Source organism: Phyllobates terribilis, unplaced genomic scaffold, assembly GCF_046119375.1.
Source record: "Phyllobates terribilis strain yellow unplaced genomic scaffold, ASM4611937v1 Scaffold_3__8_contigs__length_932513732, whole genome shotgun sequence".
NCBI lineage: Eukaryota > Metazoa > Chordata > Amphibia > Anura > Dendrobatidae > Phyllobates > Phyllobates terribilis.
The window spans coordinates 196,482,088-196,492,680 of NW_027362763.1; positions in this window are offsets into that span (position 1 = coordinate 196,482,088).

Sequence of the window (10,593 nt, forward strand, 5' to 3'; positions counted from 1 at the left end):
ATATTTGGCCTTCTAGCAGTGTGTGGGAATGTTCTATTAGTCCATCTGTACTGACCTCTATCAGGTTGCAAATTCAAAATAATTTTTTGTCTGCATCTAGCTCTGAAAAATTATTTGGCCTTCTAGCAGTGCGTGGGACTTGTTCTATTAGTCCATCTGTACTGACCTCCATCAGGTTGCAAATTCAAAATATTTTTTATCTGCATCTAGCTCTGAAAAAATATTTGGGCTTCTAGCAGTGTGTGGGACTTGTTCTATTAGTCCATCTATACTGACCTCCATCAGGTTGAAAATTCAAAATAATTTTTTGTCTGCATCTAGCTCTGAAAAAATATTTGGGCTTCTAGCTGTGTGTGGGACTTGTTCTATTAGTCCATCTATACTGACCTCCATCAGGTTGCAAATTTAATATAATTTTTTTTTGCATCTAGCTCTGAAAAAATATTTGGCCTTCTAGCAGTGTGTGGGACTTCTTCTATTAGTCCATCTATACTGACCTCCATCAGGCTGCAAATTAAAAATATTTTTTGTCTGCATGTAGCTCTGAAAAAATATTTGCCTTCTAGCAGTGTGTGGGACTTGTTCTATTAGTCCATCTATACTGACCTCCATCAGGTTGCAAATTCAAAATAATTTTGTGTCTGCATCTAGGTCTGAAAAAATTTTTGGGCTTCTAGCTGTGTGTGGGACTTGTTCTATTAGTACATCTGTACTGACCTCCATCAGGCTGCAAATTGAATATAATATTTTTCTGCATCTAGCTCTGAAAAAATATTTGGCCTTCTAGCAGTGTGTGGAACTTATTCTATTAGTCCATCTATACTGACCTCCATCAGGTTGCAAATTGAATATAATTTTTTTCTGCATCTAGCTCTGAAAAAATATTTGGCCTTCTAGCAGTGTGTGGGACTTGTTCTATTAGTCCATCTATACTGACCTCCATAAGGTAGCAAATTCAAAATAATTTTTTGTCTGCATCTAGCTCTGAAAAAATATTTGGGCTTCTAGCTGTGTGTGGGACTTGTTCTATTAGTCCATCTATACTGACCTCCATCACATTGCAAATTGAATTTAATTTTTTTCTGCATCTAGCTCCGAAAAAATATTTGGCCTTCTAGCAGTGTGTGGGACTTGTTCTATTAGACCATCTACACTGACCTCCATCAGGTTGCAAACTGAATATAATATTTTTATGCATCTAGCTCTGAAAAAATATTTGGCCTTCTAGCAGTGTGTGGGACTTGTTCTATTGGTCCATCTGTACTGACCTCTATCAGGTTGCAAATTCAAAATAATTGTCTGCATCTAGCTCTGAAAAAATATTTGGCCTTCTAGCAGTGTGCGGGACTTGTTCTATTAGTCCATCTATACTGACCTCCATCAGGTTGCAAATTGAATATAATTTTTTTCTGCATCTAGCTCTGAAAAAATATTTGGCCTTCTAGCAGTGTGTGGGACTTGTTCTATTAGTCCATCTATACTGACCTGCATAAGGTTGCAAATTCAAAATAATTTTTTGTCTGCATCTAGCTCTGAAAAAATATTTGGGCTTCTAGCTGTGTGTGGGACTTGTTCTATTAGTCCATCTATACTGACCTCCATCACATTGCAAATTGAATATAAATTTTTTCTGCATCTAGCTCTGAAAAAATATTTGGCCTTCTAGCAGTGTGTGGGACTTGATCTATTAGACCATCTACACTGACCTCCATCAGATTGCAAACTGAATATAATATTTTTCTGCATCTAGCTCTGAAAAAATATTTGGCCTTCTAGCAGTGTGTGGGACTTGTTCTATTAGTCCATCTGTACTGACCTCTATGTGGTTGCAAATTCAAAATAATTTTTTGTCTGCATCTAGCTCTGAAAAAATATTTGGCCTTCTAGCAGTGTGCGGGACTTGTTCTATTAGTCCATCTATACTGACCTCCATCAGGTTGCAAATTCAAAATATTTTTTATCTGCATCTAGCTCTGAAAAAATATTTGGGCTTCTAGCAGTATGTGGGACTTGTTCTATTAGTCCATCTATACTGACCTCCATCAGGTTGCAAATTCAAAATAATTTTTTGTCTGCATCTAGCTCTGAAAAAATATTTGGCCTTCTAGCAGTGTGTGGGACTTGTTATATTAGTCAATCTATACTGACCTCCATCAGGTTTCAAATTCAAAATAATTTTTTGTCTGCATCTAGCTCTGAAAAAATATTTGGCCTTCTAGCAGTGTGTGGGACTTGTTCTATTAGACCATGTATACTGACCTCCATCAGATTGCAAATTCAAAATAATTTTTTGTCTGCATCTAGCATTGAAAAAATATTTGGGCTTCTAGCTGTGTGTGGGACTTGTTCTATTAGTCCATCTATACTGACCTCCATCAGGTTGCAAACTGAATGTAATATTTTTCTGCATCTAGCTCTGAAAAAATATTTGGCCTTCTAGCAGTGTGTGGGACTTGTTCTATTAGTCCATCTATACTGACCTCCATCAGGTTGCAAATTCAAAATAATTTTTTGTCTGCATCTAGCTCTGAAAAAATATTTGGGCTTCTAGCTGTGTGTGGGACTTGTTCTATTAGTCCATCTATACTGACCTCCATCACGTTGCAAATTGAATATAATTTTTTTATGCGTCTAGCTCTGAAAAAATATTTGGCCTTCTAGCAGTGTGTGGGATTTGTTCTATTAGTCCATCTATACTGACCTCCATCAGGTTGCAAATTGAATATAATTTTTTTCTGCATCTAGCGCTGAAAAAATATTTGGCCTTCTAGCAGTGTGTGGGACTTGTTCTATTAGTCCATCTATACTGACCTCCATCAGGTTGCAAATTCAAATTAATTTTTTGTCTGCATCTAGCTCTGAAAAAATATTTGGGCTTCTAGCTGTGTGTGGGACTTGTTCTATTAGTCCATCTATACTGACCTCCATCAGGTTGCAAATTTAATATAATTTTTTTTTTGCATCTAGCTCTGAAAAAATATTTGGCCTTCTAGCAGTGTGTGGGACTTCTTCTATTAGTCCATCTATACTGACCTCCATCAGGCTGCAAATTAAAAATATTTTTTTGTCTGCATGTAGCTCTGAAAAAATATTTGCCTTCTAGCAGTGTGTGGGACTTGTTCTATTAGTCCATCTATACTGACCTCCATCAGGTTGCAAATTCAAAATAATTTTGTGTCTGCATCTAGCTCTGAAAAAATATTTGGGCTTCTAGCTGTGTGTGTGACTTGTTCTATTAGTACATCTGTACTGACCTCCATCAGGCTGCAAATTGAATATAATATTTTTCTGCATCTAGCTCTGAAAAAATATTTGGCCTTCTAGCAGTGTGTGGAACTCGTTCTATTAGTCCATCTATACTGACCTCCATCAGGTTGCAAATTGAATATAATTTTTTTCTGCATCTAGCTCTGAAAAAATATTTGTCCTTCTAGCAGTGTGTGGGACTTGTTCTATTAGTCCATCTATACTGACCTCCATAAGGTAGCAAATTCAAAATAATTTTTTGTCTGCATCTAGCTCTGAAAAAATATTTGGGCTTCTAGCTGTGTGTGGGACTTGTTCTATTAGTCCATCTATACTGACCTCCATCACATTGCAAATTGAATTTAATTTTTTTCTGCATCTAGCTCCGAAAAAATATTTGGCCTTCTAGCAGTGTGTGGGACTTGTTCTATTAGACCATCTACACTGACCTCCATCAGGTTGCAAACTGAATATAATATTTTTATGCATCTAGCTCTGAAAAAATATTTGGCCTTCTAGCAGTGTGTGGGACTTGTTCTATTAGTCCATCTGTACTGACCTCTATCAGGTTGCAAATTCAAAATAATTGTCTGCATCTAGCTCTGAAAAAATATTTGGCCTTCTAGCACTGTGCGGGACTTGTTCTATTAGTCCATCTATACTGACCTCCATCAGGTTGCAAATTGAATATAATTTTTTTCTGCATCTAGCTCTGAAAAAATATTTGGCCTTCTAGCAGTGTGTGGGACTTGTTCTATTAGTCCATCTATACTGACCTGCATAAGGTTGCAAATTCAAAATAATTTTTTGTCTGCATCTAGCTCTGAAAAAATATTTGGGCTTCTAGCTGTGTGTGGGACTTTTTCTATTAGTCCATCTATACTGACCTCCATCACATTGCAAATTGAATATAATTTTTTTCTGCATCTAGCTCTGAAAAAATATTTGGCCTTCTAGCAGTGTGTGGGACTTGATCTATTAGACCATCTACACTGACCTCCATCAGGTTGCAAACTGAATATAATATTTTTCTGCATCTAGCTCTGAAAAAATATTTGGCCTTCTAGCAGTGTGTGGGACTTGTTCTATTAGTCCATCTGTACTGACCTCTATCTGGTTGCAAATTCAAAATAATTTTTTGTCTGCATCTAGCTCTGAAAAAATATTTGGCCTTCTAGCAGTGTGCGGGACTTGTTCTATTAGTCCATCTATACTGACCTCCATCAGGTTGCAAATTCAAAATATTTTTTATCTGCATCTAGCTCTGAAAAAATATTTGGGCTTCTAGCAGTGTGTGGGACTTGTTCTATTAGTCCATCTATACTGACCTCCATCAGGTTGCAAATTCAAAATAATTTTTTGTCTGCATCTAGCTCTGAAAAAATATTTGGCCTTCTAGCAGTGTGTGGGACTTGTTATATTAGTCAATCTATACTGACCTCCATCAGGTTTCAAATTCAAAATAATTTTTTGTCTGCATATAGCTCTGAAAAAATATTTGGCCTTCTAGCAGTGTGTGGGACTTGTTCTATTAGACCATGTATACTGACCTCCATCAGATTGCAAATTCAAAATAATTTTTTGTCTGCATCTAGCATTGAAAAAATATTTGGGCTTCTAGCTGTGTGTGGGACTTGTTCTATTAGTCCATCTATACTGACCTCCATCAGGTTGCAAACTGAATGTAATATTTTTCTGCATCTAGCTCTGAAAAAATATTTGGCCTTCTAGCAGTGTGTGGGACTTGTTCTATTAGTCCATCTATACTGACCTCCATCAGGTTGCAAATTCAAAATAATTTTTTGTCTGCATCTAGCTCTGAAAAAATATTTGGGCTTCTAGCTGTGTGTGGGACTTGTTCTATTAGTCCATCTATACTGACCTCCATCACGTTGCAAATTGAATATAATTTTTTTATGCGTCTAGCTCTGAAAAAATATTTGGCCTTCTAGCAGTGTGTGGGATTTGTTCTATTAGTCCATCTATACTGACCTCCATCAGGTTGCAAATTGAATATAATTTTTTTCTGCATCTAGCGCTGAAAAAATATTTGGCCTTCTAGCAGTGTGTGGGACTTGTTCTATTAGTCCATCTATACTGACCTCCATCAGGTTGCAAATTCAAATTAATTTTTTGTCTGCATCTAGCTCTGAAAAAATATTTGGGCTTCTAGCTGTGTGTGGGACTAGTTCTAATAGTCCATCTATACTGACCTCCATCACATTGCAAATTGAATATAATTTTTTTCTGCATCTAGCTCTGAAAAAATATTTGGCCTTCTAGCAGTGTGTGGGACTTGTTCTATTAGTCCATCTATACTGACCTCCATCAGGTTGCAAATTGAATATAATTTTTTTCTGCATCTAGCTCTGAAAAAATATTTGGCCTTCTAACAGTGTGTGGGACTTGTTCTATTAGTCCATCTATACTGACCTCCATCAGGTTGCAAATTCAAAATAATTTTTTGTCTGCATCTAGCTCTAAAAAAATATTTGGGCTTCTAGCTGTGTGTGGGACTTGTTCTATTAGTCCATCTGTACTGACCTGCATCAGGCTGCAAATTGAATATAATATTTTTCTGCATCTAGCTCTGAAAAAATATTTGGCCTTCTAGCAGTGTGTGGAACTTGTTCTATTAGTCCATCTATACTGACCTCCATCAGGTTGCAAATTGAATATAATTTTTTTCTGCATCTAGCTCTGAAAAAATATTTGGCCTTCTAGCAGTGTGTGGGACTTTTTCTATTAGTCCATCTATACTGACCTCCATAAGGTTGCAAATTCAAAATAATTTTTTGTCTGCATCTAGCTCTGAAAAAATATTTGGGCTTCTAGCTGTGTGTGGGACTTGTTCTATTAGTCCATCTATACTGACCTCCATCACATTGCAAATTGAATATAATTTTTTTCTGCATCTAGCTCTGAAAAAATATTTGGCCTTCTAGCAGTGTGTGGGACTTGTTCTATTAGACCATCTACACTGACCTCCATCAGGTTGCAAACTGAATATAATATTTTTATGCATCTAGCTCTGAAAAAATATTTGGCCTTCTAGCAGTGTGTGGGACTTGTTCTATTAGTACATCTGTACTGACCTCTATCAGGTTGCAAATTCAAAATAATTGTTTGTCTGCATCTAGCTCTGAAAAAATATTTGGCCTTCTAGCAGTGTGCGGGACTTGTTCTATTAGTCCATCTATACTGACCTCCATCAGGTTGAAAATTCAATATAATTTTTTTCTGCATCTAGCTCTGAAAAAATATTTGCCCTTCTAGCAGTGTGTGGGACTTGTTCTATTAGTCCATCTATACTGACCTCCATAAGGTTGCAAATTCAAAATAATTTTTTGTCTGCATCTAGCTCTGAAAAAATATTTGGGCTTCTAGCTCTGTGTGGGACTTGTTCTATTAGTCCATCTATACTGACCTCCATCACATTGCAAATTGAATATAAATTTTTTCTGCATCTAGCTCTGAAAAAATATTTGGCCTTCTAGCAGTGTGTGGGACTTGTTCTATTAGACCATCTACACTGACCTCCATCAGGTTGCAAACTGAATATAATATTTTTATGCATCTAGCTCTGAAAAAATATTTGGCCTTCTAGCAGTGTGTGGGACTTGTTCTATTAGTCCATCTGTACTGACCTCTATCTGGTTGCAAATTCAAAATAATTTTTTGTCTGCATCTAGCTCTGAAAAAATATTTGGCCTTCTAGCAGTGTGCGGGACTTGTTCTATTAGTCCATCTATACTGACCTCCATCAGGTTGCAAATTCAAAATAATTTTTTGTCTGCATCTAGCTCTAAGAAAATATTTGGCCTTCTAGCAGGGTGTGGGACTTGTTCTATTAGTCCATCTATACTGATCTCCATCAGGTTGCAAATTCAAAATAATTTTTTGTCTGCATCTAGCTCTGAAAAAATATTTGGCCTTCTAGCAGTGTGTGGGACTTGTTCTATTAGTCCATCTATACTGACCTCCATCAGGTTGCAAATTCAAAATATTTTTTATCTGCATCTAGCTCTGAAAAAATATTTGGGCTTCTAGCAGTGTGTGGGACTTGTTCTATTAGTCCATCTGTACTGACCTCCATCAGGCTGCAAATTGAATATAATTTTTTTCTGCATCTAGCTCTGAAAAAATATTTGGCCTTCTAGCAGTGTGTGGGACTTGTTCTATTAGTCCATCTATACTGACCTCCATAAGGTTGCAAATTCAAAATAATTTTTTGTCTGCATCTAGCTCTGAAAAAATATTTGGGCTTCTAGCTGTGTGTGGGACTTGTTCTATTAGTCCATTTATACTGACCTCCATCACATTGCAAATTGAATATAATTTTTTTCTGCATCTAGCTCTGAAAAAATATTTGGCCTTCTAGCAGTGTGTGGGACTTGTTCTATTAGACCATCTACACTGACCTCCATCAGGTTGCAAACTGAATATAATATTTTTCTGCATCTAGCTCTGAAAAAATATTTGGCCTTCTAGCAGTGTGTGGGAATGTTCTATTAGTCCATCTGTACTGACCTCTATCAGGTTGCAAATTCAAAATAATTTTTTGTCTGCATCTAGCTCTGAAAAATTATTTGGCCTTCTAGCAGTGCGTGGGACTTGTTCTATTAGTCCATCTGTACTGACCTCCATCAGGTTGCAAATTCAAAATATTTTTTATCTGCATCTAGCTCTGAAAAAATATTTGGGCTTCTAGCAGTGTGTGGGACTTGTTCTATTAGTCCATCTATACTGACCTCCATCAGGTTGAAAATTCAAAATAATTTTTTGTCTGCATCTAGCTCTGAAAAAATATTTGGGGTTCTAGCTGTGTGTGGGACTTGTTCTATTAGTCCATCTATACTGACCTCCATCAGGTTGCAAATTTAATATAATTTTTTTTTTGCATCTAGCTCTGAAAAAATATTTGGCCTTCTAGCAGTGTGTGGGACTTCTTCTATTAGTCCATCTATACTGACCTCCATCAGGCTGCAAATTAAAAATATTTTTTTGTCTGCATGTAGCTCTGAAAAAATATTTGCCTTCTAGCAGTGTGTGGGACTTGTTCTATTAGTCCATCTATACTGACCTCCATCAGGTTGCAAATTCAAAATAATTTTGTGTCTGCATCTAGCTCTGAAAAAATATTTGGGCTTCTAGCTGTGTGTGGGACTTGTTCTATTAGTACATCTGTACTGACCTCCATCAGGCTGCAAATTGAATATAATTTTTTTCTGCATCTAGCTCTGAAAAAATATTTGGCCTTCTAGCAGTGTGTGGGACTTGTTCTATTAGTCCATCTATACTGACCTCCATAAGGTAGCAAATTCAAAATAATTTTTTGTCTGCATCTAGCTCTGAAAAAATATTTGGGCTTCTAGCTGTGTGTGGGACTTGTTCTATTAGTCCATCTATACTGACCTCCATCACATTGCAAATTGAATTTAATTTTTTTCTGCATCTAGCTCCGAAAAAATATTTGGCCTTCTAGCAGTGTGTGGGACTTGTTCTATTAGACCATCTACACTGACCTCCATCAGGTTGCAAACTGAATATAATATTTTTATGCATCTAGCTCTGAAAAAATATTTGGCCTTCTAGCAGTGTGTGGGACTTGTTCTATTAGTCCATCTGTACTGACCTCTATCAGGTTGCAAATTCAAAATAATTGTTTGTATGCATCTAGCTCTGAAAAAATATTTGGCCTTCTAGCAGTGTGCGGGACTTGTTCTATTAGTCCATCTATACTGACCTCCATCAGGTTGAAAATTCAATATAATTTTTTTCTGCATCTAGCTCTGAAAAAATATTTGTCCTTCTAGCAGTGTGTGGGACTTGTTCTATTAGTCCATCTATACTGACCTCCATAAGGTTGCAAATTCAAAATAATTTTTTGTCTGCATCTAGCTCTGAAAAAATATTTGGGCTTCTAGCTGTGTGTGGGACTTGTTCTATTAGTCCATCTATACTGAACTCCATCACATTGCAAATTGAATATAAATTTTTTCTGCATCTAGCTCTGAAAAAATATTTGGCCTTCTAGCAGTGTGTGGGACTTGTTCTATTAGACCATCTACACTGACCTCCATCAGGTTGCAAACTGAATATAATATTTTTCTGCATCTAGCTCTGAAAAAATATTTGGCCTTCTAGCAGTGTGTGGGACTTGTTCTATTAGTCCATCTGTACTGACCTCTATCTGGTTGCAAATTCAAAATAATTTTTTGTCTGCATCTAGCTCTGAAAAAATATTTGGCCTTCTAGCAGTGTGCGGGACTTGTTCTATTAGTCCATCTATACTGACCTCCATCAGGTTGCAAATTCAAAATATTTTTTATCTGCATCTAGCTCTGAAAAAATATTTGGGCTTCTAGCAGTGTGTGGGACTTGTTCTATTAGTCCATCTATACTGACCTCCATCAGGTTGCAAATTCAAAATAATTTTTTGTCTGCATCTAGCTCTGAAAAAATATTTGGCCTTCTAGCAGTGTGTGGGACTTGTTATATTAGTCCATCTATACTGACCTCCATCAGGTTGCAAAATAAAAATAATTTTTTGTCTGCATCTAGCTCTGAAAAAATATTTGGCCTTCTAGCAGTGTGTGGGACTTGTTCTATTAGTCCATCTATACTGACCTCCATCAGGTTTCAAATTCAAAATAATTTTTTGTCTGCATCTAGCTCTGAAAAAATATTTGGCCTTCTAGCAGTGTGTGGGACTTGTTCTATTAGTCCATCTATACTGACCTCCATAAGGTTGCAAATTCAAAATAATTTTTTGTCTGCATCTAGCTCTGAAAAAATATTTGGGCTTCTAGCTGTGTGTGGGACTTGTTCTATTAGTCCATCTATACTGACCTCCATCACATTGCAAATTGAATATAATTTTTTTCTGCATCTAGCTTTGAAAAAATATTTGGCCTTCTAGCAGTGTGTGGGACTTGTTCTATTAGACCATCTACACTGACCTCCATCAGGTTGCAAACTGAATATAATATTTTTATGCATCTAGCTCTGAAAAAATATTTGGCCTTCTAGCAGTGTGTGGGACTTGTTCTATTAGTCCATCTGTACTGAACTCTATCAGGTTGCAAATTCAAAATAATTGTTTGTCTGCATCTAGCTCTGAAAAAATATTTGGCCTTCTAGCAGTGTGTGGGACTTGTTCTATTAGTCCATCTATACTGACCTCCATCAGGTTGCAAATTCAATATAATTTTTTTCTGCATCTAGCTCTGAAAAAATATTTGGCCTTCTAGCAGTGTGTGGGACTTGTTCTATTAGTCCATCTATACTGACCTCCATCACATTGCAAATTGAATATAAATTTTTTCTGCATCTAGCTCTGAAAAA